Genomic DNA, 24,778 nt, shown 5'->3' on the forward strand with positions numbered 1-24,778 from the left:
GGGAGAGGAGATGGGGAAGGGAGGAGACAGGGGGATGGGCTTCCCCAGACACCACGCTCTCCTGGGGACTCCAGGTATCCCAGATCCAGAGGACCCCCTGCTTGAATGGGATGAGTATAATCCCAATGTGATTGGGAGTTCTGGATGCTAACGATTGTACCAGGAGAGTAAGAAAGCCAGAAAGTGTGTACACAATCCTATGGTATGACTCTGAAGGTGTTTTCCTTCTACCCAGCCAATTCTGATTCTCTGATACCAACTAGGTGCCCAACAATTTAATGCCATTCTGACACTAATGATCCCGTTAGTGCACACCCTAACAGGTTATGGGGGGGGGCTCAGTCCCTCAAGACTGGCCTCACTTCAGATGACAGCTCTGAGTACAGATGGCTTACACTGTTCTCACGGCCCCCTCCTTAGGCTCCATAAATTGCTAGAACGGTTCAGAGAACCCAGGAAAACAGTGCACTTATATTTACTGGTTTACTCTACAGGGTACAATTCAGGAGCAGTCAAATGCATAGGAAGAGATGCATAGGGCAAGGTATGGGGGGAGGGACTTCCATGTCCTCCCCGGGTGTGTCACCACTGCAGCACCTCCATGGGTCCCCCACCCGGAATTCCTCAAACCTCACCATTCAGGATTTTATGGAGGTTTTATTACGTAGGCATGATTGATTGAATGATTGGCTATAGGTGACTGAACTCAACCTCCAGCCCCTCTCCCTCCCTCGGGGGCTTGGGGTAGGGGTGGGGGTGGCCTGAAAGAGGGAAGGACTGCTTTATCTGTCAGTAGCTGAGCACATGCTCTGCGCTCCCACTCTTTCCCCTTTCTGTATTTTCCCCAGAAGAAAATTGGAAATATCCTGGAAAATATAATTTAAGCCAGGAGAACTGAGCGGGGGAGGGCCTTCTACCACCAAATGAGGGGTCTGTCACAAAGCCAAAGCGAGGCACTGGGAATCAGGATGGAAGATCCAAGGGAGTCGGAACTCTAAACGATGAACTCTCAGGAATATACTAAAGTCCCGTCCTGGGCACACAGGGGGCAGTGACACACTCTCAGGTGGTCAGCAGACTCTGTGCATCAGCTCCCCAGGAAGCTAGGATCCCCCGCTGCATTAATGCAAGCAGCATATCCAGAAGGATGAAGGTGGTATCTTGCTCCATTCTGCCTGCATGGGTGGAACTGGACTTAGTTTTGAGGCCCAAAACTTGATGCTGGAAGATATAGATATTATCAGGCCTTGTGAGCTATTCCTAATCATGGGATGACTATCTCAGACTTCACAGATAAATAAACTCAGCCTGAGTTTATGGTGATTCAGTGAAACAGAAATCTTGGTGGGGAAAAACGACTGCAGAGACATGCCTGGCTGCCTCACGTCCTTACATGATTAGAGTGGGGGCTAGAGAGGACTGAGGCCCAGTTCCTGCCTTGTGGAATTTTCAGTCCAGCTGAGGAGCCAAGTCAGACTCCAAGGGAGGAAGGAAGCTGGTGGGCGGGGCGGGGAGGCGCAAGGAAGGAAGGGAGGAAAGAAGAAGGAAATTGGTTCTCAGAAGCAGCCCTTCCAATTGCAGTCACTTCAGGTTTATAGCAAACGGTCAAATTCCACATGTCTTCATAACACTCCCAGGCCCACTACAACATCCCCAAACCATCCTAGCTGGAGGACGATGCCCACACATGGTCAGCCTGGAGGGCCCTCAGATAAAGGCTGGCCAGGCTGTACGTGGCTTCTGCTGGACACCTGGGCCCTCTGCTAATATAATCTGCCCCCTGTGCCTTCCGAGCATGCACACATTCTTTTTTCTTAATAAATAGTGAATAAGCATTCCCTTAAGGATATACTGGGTGCCCAGTGCCCAGCCCTGTGTCATGTGTTAGGGACAAACCAATGAACAAGACCTGGTCTGTGCCCTTCAGGCACTCACAGATGGTAAGGGGAGAAACACAAGCACAATTTCAAGACCATCTACAGCTGCAGGGAAGGCGGAAGAGACAGTGGACAGGGGCCAAGTCTGGGGGGTGGGACAGGAAGTAGAGAGCAACCTCCCTAAAATGGAAAAGGATGGGCGTGTGTTCTGGGCTCACTGCATTTGGGCTAACCCAGACCAGTGGAAGGAGAGGAGGGGGTGACAGGGCCCAGTTGGTGCCGAACAGTGGGGGTACAGGCCTGTTTTCATCCAGAAGGAAGAAGGTGGTATCTTGCTCCATTCTGCCTGCATGGAAGGCACTAAGACATGCCAGAAAGGGCACTAAGTTGTTCTCTGCCCAGTCCAGCCCCCTGAAGCCTAGAGTTGGATTGCTGACCACGTAGCAGGGTTTGCTATAATTAGACAGTAAAACCTGGGCTTGCTGCTGCCAAGGAGGAATCAATAGTGTCAGTCTGGAATTCCGTGGTGCCTGCCGTTCTGCTCACTGGGGAAATGTGTTTTCAGCCTGGACTGCCTCTCAAAGTTCTTCTTCCTGCTGAAAGGCCAGGATATGAAATGCTCTTTCCGCATCAGTCATAAGCTGGATGATTTTGCCTGGCTCACCCCACCCTCCCAGCAGCCATGTCTGTGTTACCCCCCAACACCACCCCTTTTAGGATGGCGATCCTCCAGCCCCACACTTGGGGTGTTCTGAATGGAAAGCGCCATCCTCTTAACCTGAGCCAACCCCCTGACCATGGTAATTGGTTGAGAGGTCAGCCTAAGACCCAAGCCTGACCAACTGAGTTCTTTCCTGGGGGTCTTTCAACGGGAGATGGGAGAGAAAAGACGTTTTCTCTCTTGACATAACACTCCAACAAATGAAAGCCTGGAGTTCCCAGTGGCTATGATTCCAACCTGATGGACCAGCTTGAGAGAATGAAGTTGATTCACAGGGAAAAGCAGGCACGTGAACCACAGCAAGAAGAGCGAGAGAGAGTGAGTGAGAGCGAGACTGGCTTGCCCCTGGCTCTGGCTGTCCCTAAGGCTAAGCCAGTTCTGCCCGTCCTGTGTTCAACTATAATGAGCCAATAAATAGCCCTACTGACGCATCAGCTGTGTGATAAGAGGTTTCTATCACTTGCAATCAAAGCCTAATGTCCCTCTGACACCCAGTGCACGGGAGCAGAAGATGAAAAACTGATCATGCTCCCACGGAGGGAGTCTAGCAAGAGGCACAGGCGCCGAGGGCTAACAGAACCCTAGTGGTCACATAGCATGGTCAGGGCAGCGGCATTTCTCCTGGGGGATTGTTGCAAAGGAAGAAACTCTCTCAAACAACAATTAAGATCCTGCACTGGGCTTTGTGCATTTGCAAGCAGAGGACAAACCCCTTCTGCAAACAGTAAGGACGGCCGTGATGCCACAAGGCTGCTCCACCCCCACTTAGATGAGGCAGAACTAGAACCGCATGGGGAACAGAGATGCGAGTCCACATAGGAAGGATGACCTGGGAGGAGGAGCGATTCAGATGGTGCAATGCAATATCTCAGGCAGGGGTTCTCACCAACTCCTCAAGGAGGAGAACAGAAGAAATGACTATTAGGAGCCCACCAGGGTGAGCCACAGTTGCTGTTCACAATGCTGGTGGAAAATTATAAAGAGTATGTAGTCATTGCCAACAATTGTGTTGTCAGCTTCTTAACGTATTACATCAGGAACCCCCCTATTCCTTCCCACCCCCAAACCCACCTTAGTAATTGCAGCCAAGATTCTGTGCTCAGATTGTTGCTACTTTTCAGGAGCGGGGGTAGAGGAACTCCATGTGAATCAGAGAGGGGGACAAGAAAACAAGAGCAGAGACTGGGAAAGAACTCCGCAGAGTGGAGAAATGGTTTTCACCTGCCTCCACTAGAGCTGCCCCGAACCGTCCTCACACAGCCACCCTCAGTGCACCTGAAAAGTGTGTGCAAACGAGCCCTCTTGCAGACCCCTCAAGTCTGCATTCCACTTATCAAGTAGGGGCTGTTCTAGAAGCTGCGTACACAGCGGTGACTAAGACAGACAAGGCCTCCGTGCTAAGAGACTTACATGACAAGCAGGGACAGGCAATAAGTAAATAAACAGATCAAGGAGCAAGGCAATTACAGAACGTAGTGAGTAGATCAGATACTTTCTCATCCAGCTTCTCATGGAGGGGGTGGCAGCCTGGACAGGGTAGGTGACTCACTCTAAGCAGCAGCCACAGGGGATGGAAGCCAGGCCCCCAGCTGCTGTACCTCAGCTGCTTCCCCACTTCCATTCTGTCACCCTGGTGCCCCAGGGATGCCCTGTGTGTCCTGAGTCCAGAAAAGTCCAGGGCTCTTTTTGGCACCTCCTGGGAAGATGTCCCATCAACCTAAGTCCCTTCTGGTACCTGGTTAGGGTAGTCACATGTCTGCTTTGCCGGGACAGTCCTAGTTTACACCATTGTCCTGGAGTAATTATTACCAGAACCCATTTTCACTTTTTAAAGTGTCCACATTTGGACAATTAAATTTTATGTCCTGCCGCATCCATCAGGTACCTAGGCCTCTGGATCATCTTGACATCAGAATAAATGTCTCACACCTTCTTCAGAGGTTAGACAACACAAGAAGCTCTACTACCTCTGCTCCAGGAAACCCTGGGGCCCACCTCTCCGGACACTGCCCAGCATTTGGGGTCCAGGCAAAGAGGGAGGCATCTCTTCAGGTGGCTTCCCTGCCCAACTCCATTTCTACTCCCAAATATGCTTCTGCCTTGCCCCCGCCAAAGATTTCTCCCGAAGACAGAGCTCACACTTACTGCATTAGAAGCTCTTGGACAGAACCAGCCATGCCCTGGGCCCAAGGGAGCATCACTAAGTGCTGAACTGAAGAAACACAATACCGTCAGGTGAAATACATCTCAGAGAGGAGCCTGGGGTTCCCAGTTTCACCTGAACACACAGGCTGTTTACATACCTCTTCCTCCTGAGAAAACTTAATGCTGTTTGCCATGTATATTGGGCCGCTGGCCCGACAGAGCCCCCTGATCTCCTGAATTTTGCCCCCATGATTGTCCTGCTTCCTGGCCCTCAGCTTCCCGGACTAGTAGCCCTGTCCTGAATGTCCAGAATGTCTAGAAATGACAGGTGGGGGTAGGTGCAAGTCTCCTTTGACAGAATGATTTCATCTCAGTGTGGACACCAAGGTTCTGATCTCTGGGGCCAGGTTCCTGGCAACCTGGGAGGCAGGCCCTGAGCAAGGGAACAGCCCGTGCCTACCTGTGCACATTCCCTTAATGCCACAAGGCGCCCTCCCCCTGCAGCCCAGCCGGCACAGCTGGGTGGCAGCAGGCAGCCTCTTCATGCAAATTAAATAAAACAACCTTTTTATCTGTTGGCTGATTCCCTCTTTTGAAGAAATCAACTACAAATTCATTTTTCCGGAGAAGCAATTACAATGATGGATGGAATGTCAGAGAAAGGGAATCAAACAGCAGCCTAGAGGCCCAGGCTGGGGGCTGCTTCATGGGGCAGGAGAGTTGGGCAGGCCCCTCCAGCTCTATTCTGGCTGGCCTGGTCTGCCCCTCCTTCCCCTCCCCAGTTTTGTAGGGTAGAGATGCTCTATAGAGGGACACAAATCCACTTTGGTACTGTGAAAGACGTCAGAAAAGGCATTCAAAGGGGTATAGCTTGTATTCAACAAATTATGAGCACTTATTGTGCCAGGCACTTTTTGCCTTCATAGCTGCTCTGCAAAATAAAAATTATGTTACCCATTTCATAGATGGAGAAACTGAGATGCATTGACTGCCTGTAGATAAAGTGAAGGTTCCTATGGCCAGGATCCTCACCAGAACCTAAATTATTTGATGATGTAACTGGCCTGCTGCTAGGCTACTGCTTCCACACCCTAGGCAATTAGCAATTATTGACTGAATCACTATATAAAGAGTTCTGCCCAGTGCTCTGGGCAGAGGCAAAGACTGAGGAGGATTATAGACCTGCAGATTGTTGGATGCAGAGGTAATTCTAGTGCTCAACCCATTGCTGGGAGAACAAGCCGGGTAATAAACCCTTTCACTCCGAGAACATTCCATTGTCATTCCTCAGTCTCACTGAATCTATAGTGAACTGGCCCAGGGCTGAAACCCACTGGCAAGACACAGCCTTGCTCAAGCTCATGCAGCTAGAAGGGGAGTGAAATTAGGACCCAACCTTCATGCCACTGCAACATGAGCCCTTCGGAGGAAAGTAGGTTTAGCTCAGAGCCCTAGAGATGGGAGAGCCCATCCCCCTCCCACCCTCCCTGTCTCCAGTTTACAGGTGGGGAAATAGAGGTTAGCTCCAGGCCACGGGGCCAATCATTGGAGGAATCCATATATTTATTCAACTAATAATTATACACAGTTTCAGGCACTGCTCAAGGAGTTCAAGGATGCTAGAGCTCCAAGTTCACAGTCAGGGGTTTCAGCTGCCCTAGCCCGTGGGATTGGGAGTTGTGGAGAGCAGAAAAGCCCCATGAACTTGACGCAGGACCCAGTGGGAGCCTGGATCCACTGCCCTGTATACGGTCACAGCAGCCCTCTGTGCTGGGGAGAACACTGGAGCTGCTACAGTGGGGGGACTCACAGGGGTCCCCTGGTGCCAGCCCCGAGCCCCTGGCTCTCAGGGAAGGGCTAAGCTGGTGGCAGTGCCTGCCAGCCTGTCACTTCTGGGGAATCCTTCACAGAGATGGGTCTGGGCTTCCACTTCAAAGGCTCCTCCGGTAAAGACCTGCTAATTGTTTGAAACACATTTTTGGTGAAGTGTGAATTCTCTCTCTCCAAACTTCCTGTGAATTCCAGGAGATCTCAAGCTGGAAGGAGCCAGGGAGGCTGCTCCCTTGCCTAGAGCTGGAGGAGGGCTTGGGGTGTCAGGAACCAAACCCCACCCCCATGTTCCACCTCCCAGGGGCTAGTGAGTACCTGTTACCCCAGGTGACACCCAGGGACCTGAACTCTGGGGAATGGAGGGGACCCAACCCTCGGTGGGCAGACTCCACCCGCTTTCAGTTGAAATACGTTATCCAGCTCTTCAAAATAATAGCTAACAATTCCACAAGGCTGGCTATGTGGCAGGCGCTGTTCTAAGGGCTGTACGTACTGTATATCCCTACCTCTTTAGAATCCTCCCCGCAACCTGTGAAATAGGGACTCTTATTTGTCCCTTTTTACAGATCAGGACACTGAGGCACTGAGAGTTTAAGTATCTTGGCTAAACTCACTGGGCAAGTGAGATGGGTCCAGACCCTATGCAGCCATAGGAGGAAGTAAGAAAGGACCAGAAGGAAGGAAGCGGCCTCAACTTATCCTCTCTCCCTCGTGGCAGGGCCCCCGCTCAGAGGTCAGCCAAAGCCGGGAAACAGAGGACCACCCTAGGAAAGAACAAAGGCACTGGAGTCACACAGATCTGGGAATGCGTTTTTATCAGCCAGGTGACCAGGGGAAGTAAATTAGCCTTTGTCTGACTTCACTTCCTCGTCTATAAGATGGAAATTACAGTACCTACCAGCAAGGGTATTTTCAGGAGCTGAGATAATCAGGCACTTGCATGACCCTGAGATTGAGTGTCTCCTTAAATTTTGTGCCTGAGGCACCTCATTAGTCTCTCCCTAGTCCTGGCCCTGGAGATAATTACATGTTAAGAATCTAGACCAGAGAATTCCTGGCAAGAGTAGACAATAAATGAACAAGTGAATAAAGGAAAAATGAATGAATAGTAGCTGAGTTAACAATAGCTACTGTTCATTCATTCATTCCTGGTCTACACTTGCCAGGCCCTGTACAGCACAGCAGTCACAGGGGCTCTAGAAGGCACATGCCCTGCCCTTGGGGAGCTTACAGTCTAGGGGGAACCGTGTGAAGCCAGGGGTGTCCCATCTCTGCCTAGCCAGGGGCAGGTCTGATTCAGGCATTGGACCCAACCAGTTTGTCCAGCCCTGCAGATACTTGCCAGGTACCTGGCTGCAGGTAATGATTGATTACCAGACATAGACCTCAGCCTAGCCTGTAGGGTGCAGCAGCTCTGGGGAAGGCGAGGTCCCTGCCCTTCAGCACTTTCTCACTGGGCTCTGGGCCTTCTCAGGATGCAAATCTCACACAGGGTCTGGGAGGAAACCTGACAGTTATATCCTGGGGCCCAGGACCCCACCCTGTCCACCTGGGGTACACACAGCTGGCCCAGCCTAGGGGCCTTTCAAAGGGCTGAAACTGAGACATCGGCACCCCACCCGACAGGACAGCTTGGAACAATGATGGGAGGGAAGGAAGGAGAACGAGGAGAGGAACTTTCCCAGGGCAGCTCTGCTAGTAGACAGAGCTTCTGGAAGGCACAGTGAATTCTGAACCTCTGAGGCCGTTGTTCCCTGGAGATCAGTATTAGAGATGGGAGGCCCTGCAGGCTGATAGGGCCTGTCGCTGATTTCTGGAGTCCTGCACTGCAGGGATGTGGGAGCAGGGCAGGAACGGAGGGGGAGGGAAGGAGGAAGGAGAGGACGGGCACCCAGGAGTGTTCTCAGGCTGCAGAGAACCTGCTCCTAGGGTGGGCCCCAAGAGCAGGAGGGAAGAGGAAGGGAACTTGGCAACACTGGGGTGAAGGGTTCCTGTGACCTCACATTTCCGACAAGAAGCTTCCCATATATTGCCCCTCATCCTCCTCGGCGGCCCCTTCCTCCTGTCCTCTTCCCATGGCCTCCACAGGCTTCCAAGTCAAGAAGACGGTCTAAATCAGTCTCCTCATCTGTAAAATGGGAGAATACCTTGCCCTCTCAAGGTTGCTTGATTTTCAGTGAGATAGTATCTGCAGAAAGCTCAGCCCATGCCTGGCAGGGAACACAGAAAGACCCTAGTAATCAGGGCTGCTGCTACCTTTGTGTTGTCGCCATTAGCAGTGGCTGAGCTGTCCCTGGTGCCTCTCCAACCAGAAGGCCAGCTGCCAAGCAAGGGCCAAAGCAATGGCACAGTGAGGCCACCCAGACTCCCCAGCCTGTGAGCAGCAGGTGCGCCAGGCTGGTCCCACCCCCTGGCTTCTGGCCACACTGTTCATTAAGCAAATAGTCGACAGTGGCCAATGATCAGTGGAGCACAAGGGTGGATGCCTTTCCCAAGTCAGCCTCATCAAAGGCCAGCGCCGAGCTCATTTAAAGATCTAAGTGCAACATATTTCTCCTGATGCAGCAGTTTCAACTGACTGGTGGTGTCTCCAAATAAACATCGGAGCCACAGCAATTACTTTTCTGGACAATGCGCTGGTTTAGGGGAGAAGGGGCCACAGAGTGGAGAGGGGTTGATGGGAATGGCTTGGGACTGGCACCTAGAGGGGGTTCTGGTCAGCTGGCAGACCAGGCCTGGCCCCTCTGCCTGGGCTCCCAGCCTCGAGGATCCTACCAGGGGATGGAGAAGTCCACATGTCCATCACAGACTTTCAGAGCTGGCAGGGACTTGTGATATTATTAAGACAGATCCTGCAACATCATTTAGACTGATCCTTTATGCAACAGAGAGGAGGGCACTGGGGACCCAAGAGAGACTGCAGATGGCTCAAAGTTGTCCATCAAGCTAGAGTCAGGGCCTGGGCCTCCTGACTCAGGTATTCATACATACCCAGTATTCCTCAGCATGCTACAGCTTCAACAGTGCTTCTGGTACTTCTAATCTCATTTAATCAGCACACTGGCCCTGAAAGGATGGCATTACCTGTCTCCAGAGTTGAGGAAACGGAAGCTCAGAGAAGTTAGGTGACCTGCCCAAGGTCACATAGTGGACGAATGGTAGCTTTCGGTATTCTGTTTTTTTTACCACCCCTTGCTGGATAGGGCTGTGCTTCTCATTCCTCTAGTTTCCTATGGATGAAGCCCTGTTGTGCCCCAAAGAATCTCAGTTTCGGGGGTACCCTGGTTTCCTTAGGGTGACAGACTCCTGGTCCACAGGGAGCTCCTGTCTGGTGGAGGAAGCAGAGGGTCTTGGCCCAAGGAGAAGAGCCAGGGATTCATGTGGGAATGCCTGACAGAGAGGGGACAGACCCTGAGGGGCAGCCTGGGGAAGTTCAGCTGCAACAGGGGCTGGGCCTGTGGTCAGAGGGCTTCTGGGTGCTGAAAGCCCCACCATTAAAGCTTCGGCCCAGGCCCCAAGCCAGCAACAGAAGTGAGCCCGGCACCGAGAGCCTCTTGGGAAAGCCCTGACCTGGGGCCTGGGGCTGAGAGGCAGGGCTATGCCCTGAGAGAACAGATGGACACCTGTCCTTTGCCGGAGGAGCACAGGCCCTGGGGCCACTACAGTGCAGGCTGGGGGCCTGGCATGGGGCCAGCCCAGGGTGTGCAGCTCCGGCAGGCAGCAGAGTCCGCAGGTGCCCGCTGGGCCTTCTGCAGGGAGACAGAGTCTAGTGCCCACGGGGCTTAGGAAGGACACCCCGAGTGGCTACTGGACAGCCTGCTGGAGTGGGGATCTGGGACACTTGGGTGTGAACATCATCAGGAGTGAGTTGGGCAGAGCAGCCAGATTCCAAATCACACATACCTCTCTGCAGGCGGCTCTGGCATCTGAAAGATTCATCTGGGTGAACAGCCTCACATCTAGTTAATAAATAACAATACTGAAAACAACAATAATAGTAGCAACTGCCACCACTCACTAGGCCTTCTTTTGTGCCAGGCCCTGGGTGAGCATGTGCATCTGCTTGTCTTGCAGACGAGGAGCTAGAGGCTCAGAGACACTGAAAAACTCACCCATGTCACCTGGCCTGTAAACTGCAGAGCAGGGATCCAAACCCTATTCTGTCCAACACAAAAACCAGGCGCTCAGCTACGTCAGGTACTGTCCGTCAGGCTGTCAGGGGCCCTTTGAAGGCCCTGACAACTGGATACTAATACCTCCTCCACGAAGGTCGACTCAGGAGTGGGAAGGTCAAAGGATAGCATCTAATATACTGGAGTTTTGATCCTCTTTCCCCCTTAAAAGCAGGGATGGTGTCTCAGAGCCATGTCACCAAAGCTCAGAGTAGGGCCAGCACATCCCAGGCACCTGCTACTTACTGAATACAGGAGTGACTGCCCTGCCACCACACAGTTTGTCCTCTGCTACGGTGACCAGTGATACTTCACAGCTGTCCTAATGGGCCCCTCCCATTCTCTATCACTCACCTTTGCATTCTAGCTGAAATGGGAAACCTGACCCATCTCTAGTACCTCCTCCTCCAGGCAGGCCCCTCCCGATGCTCAGCCTTGGGGAGGAGTGTTTGTAAGGGGCTAGTATTTCACCATTTGGCTTCAGGTTCCTTTGATGAGAATGAAAGGGCTGTGTCTTAGCAACCCTGTTCTCCCCGACAGTGCCTGCTACTAACTGGGTACATACTAGGTACCCAGTAAATATTCTTAAGCATAGTGGAGAGACTGAAAATTTGATTGAGCAAATGTTTTTCTGAAAGCTACCTGCTCCCAGACAAACTCCCTGCTGGTTGGGGCCCTTCACCATGGTGGGCCAAACACCTTGCTGGATGAATACTATGTGTTACACCCTACACTGGGAGAGGTCCTACTATGTGCTGAGAAGTGTATCCATGCTGAGAAATCACCTGGTATCTGCCAGCCTGAGTTGGTTGAAACTCTACTATGTGTAGATCTTGTTTGGATGAGCTCTTATGATGGGGGTGGCGGGGGCAGGGCGACCATGTGCCTGATTTCATCCTGAATGTGTACCTACTGTATGCTAGGTCCTAAACCAGGCCCTAGGGCAGTGAGATAAATAAAAGTCAGCCCCTGTCTTAAAGAACCTCACCATCAGCTCAAGATGAGCAGCAAATGGGAGAGGAAGGGGAAGGAGGAAAGCACAGGGGAGATTAATAATAACTATTTATTCTGGCAAATTATGAGCACATGTAGGGCCATCTGGGCACACAGCTCATGCCTGCTCGCCACCGGCAAGGCCAGCACAGGAGCCCAGCTTGGCTCTGGGGAACAGCGGGGCCTTCCATCAACTTGCCACTGCCTGGGGGAAAGGGTGCCCAGTCTCCTTGTTTTTAGCCAATCAACCTACTGCCCACCAAGTGGATGGGCAGGAGCTATTCTAAAAATACTGCCAAAGTTTGGCATTTCCTGCCCCCTCCTGCTGGCATCGAGCTGTCCACCCCTTGGGTTGGAGGACGCACAGTGACTGGGACACAGAGGCAGCTCCTGGGGACTCCCTGGGGAGGGTGGGCACTGCTGGGCTGCTCAGACTGACTGGGAAGGCAGGTACCAGGTGCCTGGGGGGAAGCTGAAATGGGTGCAGGGATGAATTCACCTGAGGGGTGAGGGCAGGAACCAGGGAAAGGCCCTTTCCGGATGCCCAGCCAGTATCCTGGAGCAGCCCCACAGCCTGCCCACCTCCAGTGGAAAGCAAAAGTTGAACTTGTACCCTGGCCCCAGATAATTCCTTCCTCAAATTTAGTCTTGACCCTGACCCCAGACTGACCCTTGACTTTAACCCTATTCTGACCTCTGATCCCAGACAAACACTGAACCCTAATTTTCTGGTGGCCTCCAGGCCCTTGACTAAAGCACCTGGGGACCTCTGTCTCCCTAAACACAGAAATAGACAGGTGGAAAGAGCCCTCTCTGATAAAGTTGGCCCCTTGGGCCACATAGGGCTTTGAATCTTAATGGTCTGGAAAGAAAGTGAAAGAACATGTATTCAATAGTAAAATAATCAAAACAATAAGAACAGCTAGGATCGAGCACCTGTTGTGCACTGGCACAGTTTTAAGTGCTTTGCATGTAGTAACTCCTTTACTCCTTATAAAACCCCACTTTACAGACATGAAATAGAGGCACAGAGTTTTTAAGCAACACTCCCAAAGTCACATAGCTGGGAAGCAGCAGTCAGGATTCAGATCCAGCCACATGGCACTAAAGTGCCTGTGTGTGCCCATCATACTGGAGTTGCTCTAAATGTGCGCCAGCTTCTGCTTCCGCACACACACACACACACACACACACACACACACACACACACAATCTCATTTTCTTTCTCAGAACAATGCTATGAAATTATTTGTATTACCCTAATCCTGGAGGTGTAGACATTGGAACTCAGAAAGAACTGGCTTGCCAAAGACAGCACAGCTGAGACTCGGTCAGGCTGGCATTGAAACTCAGATTTTTAAATATACTCATTCCTGCTTTCATAATTCACATCCACTGAATAATATAAAGACAAGGATTAACAACACTTTTAATAGCACAGCCCAGAAAAATCTTGGGTTGTATTTTGGTACAGGTCCTTCCAGTCTTTTCTCCATTTATGCAATCATGCTTTTCCAATAAAACACAATAAAATATTTTTCCATAAAAAATGTGGGTGCTCCAGAGTGTCCTTGACAAATCCTAGCAGTTGGGCAGTTGCACTGTGGCCAGTATTTGAGCCCATCTTCCTGCACACCCAGATAGATATTTCCAGCAGACAAAGCTAGAATGGACTTGGCCGAGTGTTTCTGGGCTTGGCTGAGCCAGGCTTTGGCTGTGCAGCTGGCAGGCAGCGCAGAGCAGAGGCTGTCCACGCTGACAATGGGAGCCTGTTTGGTGCCCTCTGCCCTTCTGTACAATGTGTTGGTAAAGTCAAGGGCCTTCACAAGATTTGTCTGTTTATTCTTAGGGACAGTCTTGATGAAAATGTGATGTTAATCCTGCTGCAGAATAGAACTAGGGCTTTAGGGGTTCACAATTTGTGGGAGCTGCTCTCATGAACGATTGTGTGCTCTCACCTACCTGGGATGTCAGGGGCCTGTGATGTGGCAGTGATGGTGTAAGGTCTTGGGTGGGGCATGGTGGAATGTCTGCGGCAGGCTGTGGTCAGAGGTTTTTAAACATGAGCCAAGGCAGGCAGCACAAGTGTACTAAGATGAAAGGGAAAGTTTCCCAGAGTGGGGCCCAGGAAAGGAGAAGGTCTGGAGAAGGCACATGGGAGAAGGTGACTTTGTGGGGGGAGCAAAGTGGCCTGGGAGGCCAGGCTGCTCAGGGTTGCCCAGCATTCCTGCTGCTGAAGCTCACAGCTGTGAGGGCAGACATAGGAGTTGTCTGGGGGTCAGTGCATACCAGCTGAGGCTGGGATTCCGAGCTCTGCAGCCCCCTCTGAAGAGAGGGGGCAACATAGCCCTGTTTTCGGTGTAAGGTAGGGATGGGCCATGCTCAAGGACACATGTAAGAAAGGGACAGCAAAAATCAAGGGGTCCTTGGGCCGGGAGCAAGGACACGAGAAGGGGACAGCAGACACAATGGGGTCTTCTTTTCTCCTTCCTTTTCCCTTGTCTTCCCACTGCACACCTGGGGGTGGCCATGTGACTGCTGGGGGCCAAGTGACCAGAAACCAAGGCCCCTCTCCACAGTAGTGCGGTTTCTGTCCTACTTATGTCGGCACCGCCAATGCCACTGTCTCGCAGATTAATGAGGCCACAGCTGAGGCCCTGTGCCGGGGACTGGCCTTGTTTCTAGGTGACCAGGTACTTGAGCCTAAATTAACTTTGACTACCCTTTGTGCTCTTCCTGCAGGCAGGGCAGGAGTGAAAGAAAGGGGGAGGAGGCAGAGGAGGAAGAAGATGGAGAGGGATGAGGGGAAGGAGATAAAGGGGAGGAGGAGGGGGGAGAGAAGGGAGCAGAAAAGGGAAGGTACCAAGGGAGGTGGTGAGGGCAATGCCGGGCAGGAGGCTAGGGTGCAGAAGCAGTGTCCTGGGGCAGGAGCGTGAGGCTGCCCCTTGCTCCTCCCACTTCCCCAAACAGCCCTGCTAGGACCTTCGTAAGGTGGCTTCTTTCTCAGAAGGAAGACCTAAGAAACATGAATGCCCTGCCAATCAGCCACTTTAGCCCCCGTGCTGTGTTAGAGAAGGACCAACTACCTGGCTTTGCAGATGAGGAAGCAGGTTCTGGGAAGAGAGTGCCTTGCCCAAAGTCATGGGCGTTGCACAGTGGTAGATGGTGGGAGCCCAGGTTCTCTTCCTGCTGTACAACACACACCATACATAACAAAAGCCTACTCATTGCAGAACCTACTCAAAGAGCCCCTCCTCCAGGTGGTCTCCTCGGGGGCCCCCACGACCTCCTACAGTGCTTCCCACTGACCATCAGTTGGGGTCCTCTCCCCTGCTGGCCTGAGACATCTCCCATTCATCTCTGAGCCCCATTTCCCAGCTTAGAGCAGATGCTGAATGAATGAATGAATGAATGAATGAATGAATGAATGAATGAATGAGTGGATTTAGGCTTTTGGGTCAGACAAATCTGGGTTTGAATCTCCATTCCACCTCTCATGACTCTGACCTCTGGCGAGTTTCTCAGCCTCTTTGAACCTCAGTCTTCTCATCTCTAAAATGGATCCCTTGCAGGGTTGGAAAATAAATGATATAATGCAATCCCTCATTCACTTATCACTTATTGAGCACCTACTATGTGCCCAGCAGGTTCTATGATAGATACTGGGTAACCAGTGGGAAACAGACATGGTCCATGCCCTCATGGAGCTTACGGTTTGTGGGGCAAACAGACAATAAAAAAGTATAGGAATGAATGAATATTTAATTGCATAACTGGTAGGAAGAAAAAAGCCAAGGCACTTGATAAATAATGAATTTATTTGTTAGATCCTGGGGTGGGATCCAGTTTGTACATGGAGGTCAGGGAAGGCCCCTGCAAGGAGGGAACATTCAAAGCCAAGATCAGAAAGGTGAGAAGCAGCCCAGCCACGTGCCGGAGAAAAGCTCTCCAGGCAGAGGGAGCAGCTCGTGCAACTCTGTCCAGGGCAGGCAATAGGGAGCATCAGTGTCACTGCAGAGGTATCCACGCTGTATCTTCCGCAGGGGCTCTGCATGCTGGCCCAGGTCTGCTCAGAGGGGTAGAAAAAGGAGGGAGAGACGGTGCCTGCATTCCCCCTACTCATCCATTTGCTCACCACACATTTGCAGACATCCCAGTGGGTGCAGACCGCATATCTTCCTGCTGGCACTGGGGACCACGTGTTGGGCACAGCCCTGGCCTCACAACCCTTAGTTGGGAGGAAGTGTGGAAGCTGGTTAAGTAAAGAATCCACAGTAAGCATCTCACTCAGGCTCTGGCAAATGTAAAGCGGTGCTCAGCATGATCAGAGCAGACGGCAGGAGGGCCTGGCCTGGCACTGGTCTGGGAGAAGAGAAAGGGGCTCTGACGAGGCCAACCTGAGGATGTGATGTGGAGCTGAGACCTGTAGGCTAGAGAAGCTGATGGGCTAAGGGGCCGGACAGGCCAAGCAAAATGCTTGGGTCTTGATGCTGAGCCCGAGGGCGAGCTGTTGATGGCTTTAAGCAGGGAGGCTCCATGAATGACTGTGCAGATACCACCAGCAGCAGATGGAGGGGTGGGGGAGTGGAGCAGCTGGACCAGAGCGGACTGGGTGATGATCACAGTGGCCCCAGGCAGGTGGCGGTACACGCGATGGAGAGAAGAAAATTGAAGCCTATAAGGCAGAGTGATGGATGGGGCGGAGGGGTGACTGGACAGACAGTGCCAGCAGGGATCCTGTGGATTTCCTGCTTGCGGAACATGCCCCCTGGAGGTGCTGTTCACTGGAGGCCAGGTGCCTTTGAGGCATCCAAGTGGAGATGTGAATGAAGAACAGGGGAGACAAGATCTTGGAGCCCTGAGGAGATACAGGCTTCATTAGCTTAACAGCACTCAAAGTGTGGCCCTAGAAGAGCTCCCCTGGAGGGGAGGTACACAGAGGGACCTTGGTAGCTTAAATAAGGAAAACTGCAGGAAAAGAACAAGCAGGGCCAAGAGCACCCAGAATGGTGCTAAGGACACCTGGTAGCCACTGCTGGCCACCCTCTCCCCAGGGGGCTGCTGGCTGCTATGCCCAGCCTGGGTTCAGGAAACCTACTATCCAGGGAAGGAAAGGGTTTTCCCAGGACATGAGGTCTGATGCCGCTGTGTAGGCGTGAGGAAGGCAAAAGACATACCTTCAACTGGAATCAGCAGAGAGTTCCTGCGAGAGGGTGTGGAAAGGACCCTCAGTGACAGAGAGGGCTTCTCCAGGCCAAGACGGAGAGGAAGGCCCAGTCCGGCCGAGCACTGCCATCTCCCCAGTACACCTTACATCCCAGGTCTGGGAGCCTGCCACTGCACCAGCCTGAGAAGCCCTGGGATGCTGGGCTGGGCCTGCTCCTGCCTGCATCTCCCCAGGGCCCAGCCCACATCTGAGCATTGTTCAAGGCTCATGGAAGCCCTTCTGTGGAGGAAGCCACCAGAAAAGGCGGGCCTGAGAGCTCATCCCAGAGGGCAGTGACAGAGAAGCCTGGGGCAGGCCTCGCCTTGGAGGTGGGTGGTCTGCACTGAGTAAGCAATGTGCAGCCGCCACATGGCTCTGAGCAGGGCTCACTGAGTGGGGTGCAGGTTCTCCAGGATGTTTGGGGGTGGGGAGATGGCCTGAAGCTAGAGATGGGAACACAGCAAGGAGAACATATCTGTGTTCCAAAAGACAGGCCCCTGGGTTGGACCTGATCAGTGTAAGGAAGCTGTGGAAAGAGTGTACACTGTGCCATCCCCCCAACACACACACACACAGGTCCTCGTGCAGAGGCACGCCTGCATATACCTGCATACACACAAGGACACACACATGAACATACGTATCACAGATAAAACCAGGTACAGACACACAGGGACACACAGTACAAGCCACACAAAGCATCTTTGACACACAAGTGCAGATGGCCAAGTGCCGGCAGGTGTGCACAGGCACACACTCTTGTGTTGTACTTCCATGTGCACACACACACACACACACACAGACCCACAGGAACCCAAGGCAAAGGTCTAGTCCTTCAAGAACAGGCAGGCAGCCCAAGAGGCTCTGTGTTGGATGGTATTGTAGGCAGTGTCAGGCAGAGGCTCCACCCACATGGGTCCCTAGCCCCAGCAGCCCTAACCAGCCCTCAGCAGGGTGAGGGGATACCCAGAATGGGCCTTGAGGTCAATGATTTGCTGAGGCTCGGGTGAACACGTCAGCCCACTAGCCAGCTGCTTCCCCTCCTAAAATAGCAGCAGCTGATAAGTGACAGCCCACCTGGCTAATGGACTGACATGGGCTGTCATCAACCCTGCCTGGAGGATGGGAAGGGGTAGGTTTGGGACATAGGGGGTTGGGTCTGACCTTACACTGCCTGACTGTGCATCCCTATCCACAAGAAGCGCACATAACACATGTAAGTGGCAAGCACACAAACACATGATGGACACAGAAGCCAACAGACAGAAGCATGAACATAAGCACGGCACCAATACACATAGGAACACAAGCACTGAGTCATCACAGACCCTCAAGTCCCCCAAGCACAGAGGTATAGACACATGGCACACAGACCTACATGAAGACCCATCGCCATCCTCAGAGTATGTATGCGCATGCGTGCACGCGCACACACACACACACACACACACACACACACACAGACACACACTGGCCAGATCCATGGCAACACAGGGCACATACACATGCATTCACATACGACCACATCTGGACAGACTCACAGCATACATGGGCTACACAGGGCACACATATGTATGCTCACACATACCCAGATATACACAGAGCACATAACAAACCACATACACTGGAGCACAGATATGTGTGGATACATAGAAGGCTCATAAACACTCTTTGGCATATGCCATATAGACACAGATGCATCAAGTAAACCAAGGCATTTAGGACCAAAGACATACACACAACAGACACACCTTACACACATATACACAGGCACTCACACACACAGACACACAGTGTTTGCTGACCTTCTGCCTGAGGGCCGCCCTCTGCCTGCCTTCCCATCCCTCCTGGCCATCAGGGCTAGCTTCTGGTGTTCCGGCTGGTCACCCAGGAGGAGCAGACATGGCCAACACCTTCCAAGCTCAGCATCTAGACTAGATTCTCAGAAGTGGAGGGTGATAGTGCCAAGAAACAGAGTCTGGGGTGCCACCTCCACTCCCAAGCCATCAGTCTCCCTCAGCAGCCAGTGGGGGTGTGGGGGGACCTCTAGGCAGGAGCCCGGAGCTGTGGCACCCTGCTCACCATCTGCACCCTCAGCCTGGGGACTAGGGCCTCAGGATGCTCTGATACTTGCCCTGTCCAACACCAACCTCTTCCTTGTCCAGACACACCAGTGCGTGGCTGAGCTAGGGCAGCAGAGCTGGGAAGAAGCCCTTGGCAGACAGGGCTGGGGTGGGAGCAGGCAGGCGTGATTGGTGGGGCCGGAGCTGCCTTGGCTGCAGACTGGGTGAGGTGCTGTGTAAGCACAAGCTCAGAAGTGGAAAGTTGCTTAGGAGGATTACATGAGTCAGTGCAGCCTCTCACCAACAGCCATTTAAATGACTCACAGCCTTGACTGTGAAACTGCAGCATTCCAAAAGCACACCGGAAAGAGGGAGAAATGCCACTAACTCCTTCCATGGCAGTGTGCGGGCAGATGGGCTTCTGTCTTTGGGAAAACGGCTGTCCAGGGCTGCGTCCACTCCCCCACCCTCCCTCCACCAGTGTACTCCATCGCTGATCCTTGCAAGGTCTTGATGCATTCCTAAAAGAACCCGACCCTGAGCCCCAGTATCCTTAGGAAGGTGAGAGGGAGCACAGAGCAAAGGCCAGCACAGAGCAAAAGTCGCAGCAAGTGCTCCTGTCACTCAGGTAGGTGGGGCATTGAAACAGGACCGGCTGTGAGCTGACAAGAGCTGCCAGGGGGCCAGAAGGGCAGGAGGGGCTCGATCTTCTAGTCTTTCTGCTCTGGCATACTTTGAAATTTTCTGAAACAAAAGTTCTTTTCTGTTGTTTTAAAGCTATGGATCCCCTCCTTAGAGATGACACTCGTTCATCACTCATTCACTTATGCATTCACTCAATCCATCCCTTTTCCGGAGGCCCTGCCCCAGAGAGCTCACTGTCCAGGGAGAGAGGGTCCCCTGAATGGGCTCATGAATCACTGCGGGTGCGGCCCAGCTCCATGGGGTAGAAGAAGCAAGACCCCCTGTGCTGGAGCTGGAGGGCGTCACAGAGCAGGGCACCTCTGGCTGGTCTGGAGAGATGAGCAGAAGATCCCTGGAGAGTGCAGGGCAGGAGCAACAGCCCATCCAGAAGCGCCAATGTGGGTGACCCCTTCAGGGGACTCTCTCTCCCTAGACAGGAGGGAGGAAGATGCAGTGAGTATGGCGATGCGCTAGCGCAGGGGAGGCTGGCCCCAGAGGTGGATTGCTGGGCAGGTCTTTTACAAGAGACAGGTGTCCGGCCCAGGGCAGCAGGGAGGTGTGTGTGTGTGGAGGGGAGGGGCTGGTGACACAAGGAGGAGGGCAGGGGAACTACCACACTTTGAACAGCACAGTGTGCCAGCATGGTGACAAATACCATCCCATCTACCATCTCACTGACATTCCTGGGAGGCAGGGGGCATGGTGCCCACCTGACAGGTGTGGAAACTGAGGCACTGACAAACAGGCCCCAGAATCAGGCTGGGTAGGTCCTGAACCTCCTCTGACTGATGGGGCCTGTGCTCTGACTCACACAGAGAAGCTAACAGGTGCCTGCAGGAAGTTTGCTGGGGCAGGGGTGGGGAATGGTGGGGACTCTGAGAAGCTTCCACCATGTGCATACTCCATGAAGGTGGAGCCCTGGCTGTAATGCCAGGGCTGAACCCAGGACTTGGCAACTGCTAGATGCTCCATAAACACTGCTGAGTGGATGAAAGTGAGAGGTAGGTGAGGAGACTGGGGGGGCCTGGAGGAGGAGGACACTGAGGCCAGGAGTGAGGTATGTGAAGGGGTACGCCCTGTGCCCCGGCTGGCTGAGCAGTGGCTGGGTACAGCCACGCTCTGTTGGTGTCCCTCAGAATCTCTGAGAAGCAGGAGAGCAGGCAGGGTGGCTCAGAACCCCATGGCAGCCCCCAGGCCCTCCTCACCTGCACGTCTAAGGACTCCAGGTGCTAAACCTGGCTCCTCCACCCGTTGGAGGCCCCCAGGACACAGAATTGCCCCTTCTGGGCCTGCTTGGCCAGCCCTGATGCCTGGTACAGCCATCCCCTCATCCCCCACCCAGTGATGACCAACTGGGAGAGAGCATTCCAGGTTCCCTTCTATACACCCTGGCTAAAGACCTGGGGTGGGGAGTGGGGTACAGTGCCACAGAGGAGAAAGGGAGCTGACTTGGCCTTTACCTGGGAATCGCATGCACATGTCACTACTGCTGGGATGGGTCAGTGGTCACCCCAGAGCTGGAGCCAGACACATGGAGGTGACTGCCCTCCACTCATATCCCAGGGCTACCAGCTCTCTGATTGTCCTCTCCGTGTCCCACAGGTTTCTGCAGACATGTGGTACAGCGCCATATGCCTGTACACGGAAGGGGTCCCGGGCAGGGCAGGGGAACTCGCCTGCATGTGCTCACCTACACGCTCATCCACACTCTCATCCTGCCACCTTCCCTTACCCGCCCCCTCAAAACAGACCTGCCTGGCTCAGACCCTGGGCTGGGGTTAAGGGGCATGCAGAGGCAGGCAGGAAAGGGGCCTCCTTCTCAATTCCAAAGTCTGAAATAGCCTGTTACCATTATCTTTGTTCTGACAGGCTGATTAGCATAATTATCCCATCAGAGGGAAAAAAAAAACCAGGAGGAAGAGGACAAGGACAGTGGCAGACAGAGACAGCTGGGGGCAGAGACAAAGACAGCAACAGGCGTGGGACAAGCAGTGTCTTGAAGCAGGTGCCCGGGGGAGTGAGCAGGGCCATGGGCCTCAGGCAGAGCCCAGGGGGAGCCCTTCCCTCCCATCTGCCCATGCTGGCCAGGCTGACCATGGGCTTCCGGCCCCACCTGTAACCAGGAAAGCCAGGCAAAGCCATCTCCAAGGCCCTGCTAGCTCCGACACTGATGCCTTGAGATGGCAGGGCCAGGATGTGCTAGACAAAGTCATTTTGCCACAGGATGCAAAGATCCTTGTGTCAAGGATGTCCCGCTTTAATTGAAGTCACATTTCCTTATTCCCCAACCTCTCTTCCGAAGAGCCCCCCATGTGCCTCTCCTCCATGCCAGGCACTGTGCTAGATCCTGGGTCAAGGGTGTCCTGCATGCAGTCCTGGGCATGCAGTGGCTTTAACAACTCATCAAATGGAAGATGTGTCCATGCTCTGAAAAGAGCCACAGGTGGAGCGTCATAGGCTGGGGCCTCTGTTGGTCCCTCCCACCCCCTCTCTCCTCCAAAGAATTCAAGGTCTCCCACAGCACATGCCCCAGGAGGTCAGTCCCAGACCCAGACTCACTTTTCTGGAAACAATCAAATCAATGTTTCCAGTTTTTGCCAGAAGGGGCAGGGAAGGAGACAGAGCTAAGCAGCCCAGCTGGTCCAGGAGCAGAGTGGGGAGTCCTGAGCAGAGCCCCAGGCATACCTGTAGTGGAGGCTGGTAAACCCTGAAGGGGGCAGGGAGCTTGGAGAGGGAGTCAGAGCCGAGGGGTGGCTGTGGGCTGGGGGCTGGAGGGAATGTGAGTAAATTAGAGAAAGAGATAGAGAGGAAGAAAAAGAATGGACAAGACAATGAAAGGGTGAGAGAGACATCCACACAGAGACAAAGAGAGGCAAGAGAACGGAAGGTCAGAGAGGGAGGGAGGGAGGGAGACCAAGCCAGATGGAGAAAGACCAAGGCAAAGAGACAAGAAAGGAAGGAAGGAAAGAGAAAAAGCCAAAGAGATAGATAAATGGAAGAAAACAGCAAGACAGGTAAACTGCCAAAAATGATCTGGGGTGGGTGGGAAGGACTGGAGGGAGACAGACCAGGGAGCATTAGGGAGGAGGGAGAACCAGGGAAGGAGAAGAGAAGGACAGGGTCCTATCCAGGCCAGGCCTGTGGTACGGCTGTGGGCCGGGAGCCCGTGCCAGCGTCCTCGGGCTCCACCTGTCCGTCCACGGGAGCTAGACTGCAGTCTTCCAGGCCATTAGGCTGGCAGGTCTCCCTCTGCCTCCTGCCCACTTGGCTCCTTGAGTGCATCTGGGGGAGGTGGGTAGTGGAGCAAAGAGCTCTAGGAATAAACAACCCTGTTCAGCCTCCTGAGACCAGGACACTCAGGACACCAGGCTGAACATGAAAGTCACACCTGTCATGCTTCCCGATGGTTCCCTGCATTCCCAGAAAGAGGCTTCAGACTTACATGAATAACCACAGTAGTGAAGGATGTTTTCTGAGTGGTGGGCACTGTGCTAAGCTCTTTCTACGCATTTTCTCACTGAGTCCTCATAGCAGCTCTGAGTTTTGTGCTGTTATTCATTCCCTTTGAACTTGTAAGGCTCAGAGAGATTCAGGAACTTGTCCAAAGTTGCACAGCTGGGAAGTAGTGGAGCTGGGATTAGAACGTCTGCTTTGAATTTCTTTGACTTTCTATTTCTTGTGATCTATAAAGAGGAGTGAGAAGCTGCTGGCCTCTGTGAGAGCCCCCGCCTACCAAGGCCTGGAGTCCTTTAGGAAACAGTCCTCAGTGATTAGGAAACAGTCCTCAGTGAGAGGCCCCCTCAGCCTCCTTTCTGCTCTCCTGGTTGGTATGGCCCGGAGGCACCTCAATATTGAATGGCTGTCATTGACAAGGGCCTCCCAAAGCATGTGATGACAAACTGATCCCAGACTGCTTCTGTCAGCCCCAGGGACAAGGAACTAGTCGGTGAGAGTGAAGAGACAGCGGTTAGAACCAGAAGCCCTCTCCTCCCAAGGTGAGGCCTACTACCCTTCTCTCTGCACGCCCTGGCCATAGAGGCCCCATGGGACAAGGTAAGCTGAGGCAGGAGGTTCTGACATGCTGTGGGCCTGGCCTGGGCAGGAAGAAAGCCACTCATAAATCTGGGGGCACCAGGCTGCTCACACAGCCAAATGAGGCCTGGGACAGACGCAGCAGGTATACTTCAGCCCTCTGGACAGCACTGAAGTCCTTCCCAGGTGGTATCTCCCCCTTGTCTTGCCCAGAGAGGTGCTGGCTGAGGGCTTAGGATTTGGCAGAGTTCAGGTGACCTCCCTGAGGTAGAGGATGAGTGCCCATGAGCTCTGGCCTGGCAGCCGCAGCTGGTGTGACTAATAAAGACCTCAAGGATGGGAAATCGGAACCCGGACTCCATGTGACCAGGGGTGGCCCCCATCGTTATCTCTGTGCCCCTCCTTACATATGGAGCATCTAAAGACAAGTTCAGCTCACTTAAAACAAAATGTCCCACATGTCTGCCCTTCTAATACAACCAGCATGACTGAGGGCTCCCCAGATGGGGTCTCATGCTTCAGCTTTTATAGTCTTCACAGTAAGCCTACAAAGGAAAGCTTCTGAGACCCATTTGATAGATGAGGAAACTGAGGTGACTCGGCTAAGACCACACTGGTAGTGAGCAGCCTAGCACAGATCCAAGACTAATCATGACCTTCCCACTACTTGACCACCAAATACCCCACATGATACGACAGTGTAGCCACAACCAACAGCATTAACCTTCAGCCTCAAGGGCCACCTTGAAAAGTGGCGTCCTGAAGGGATCTTGTCCTATGCCAGAGTCCATAAGCGAGGTGTCATAGCTGCCAGGTGCCACTCTCACAGCCCAAGCTGACTCAGTTTCCTTAGTCTGAAATGCTGTTAATTCTCCCAATTGTAAGACAGATGCTTGTTGATCTCATTAAGGTCTATCACATGACAGGCGTCAGCTGAATTCAAAGGCCCCTCATAGTGAAGCAGAAAGTACGCAGTACTCAAGGAAGTAAGCACAGTTCTCATCCCAGAGCTGCCCTCAGAGTGTGGCCTTAGGCAAGTCACTTAGCATCCCAGA

General features: G+C 53.0%; 1 protein-coding gene across 3 annotated transcripts in view; it reads right to left on the reverse strand.

Annotated features, from left to right (window-relative positions):
* GRIK3 (glutamate ionotropic receptor kainate type subunit 3) overlaps nucleotides 1–24,778 on the reverse strand; it is a 213,727-nt gene that overhangs the window by 118,311 nt on the left and 70,638 nt on the right. The gene's annotated exons all lie outside the window — the stretch shown is intronic.

The sequence above is a fragment of the Manis javanica genome, chromosome 4 (assembly GCF_040802235.1).
Source record: "Manis javanica isolate MJ-LG chromosome 4, MJ_LKY, whole genome shotgun sequence".
Taxonomy (NCBI): domain Eukaryota; kingdom Metazoa; phylum Chordata; class Mammalia; order Pholidota; family Manidae; genus Manis; species Manis javanica.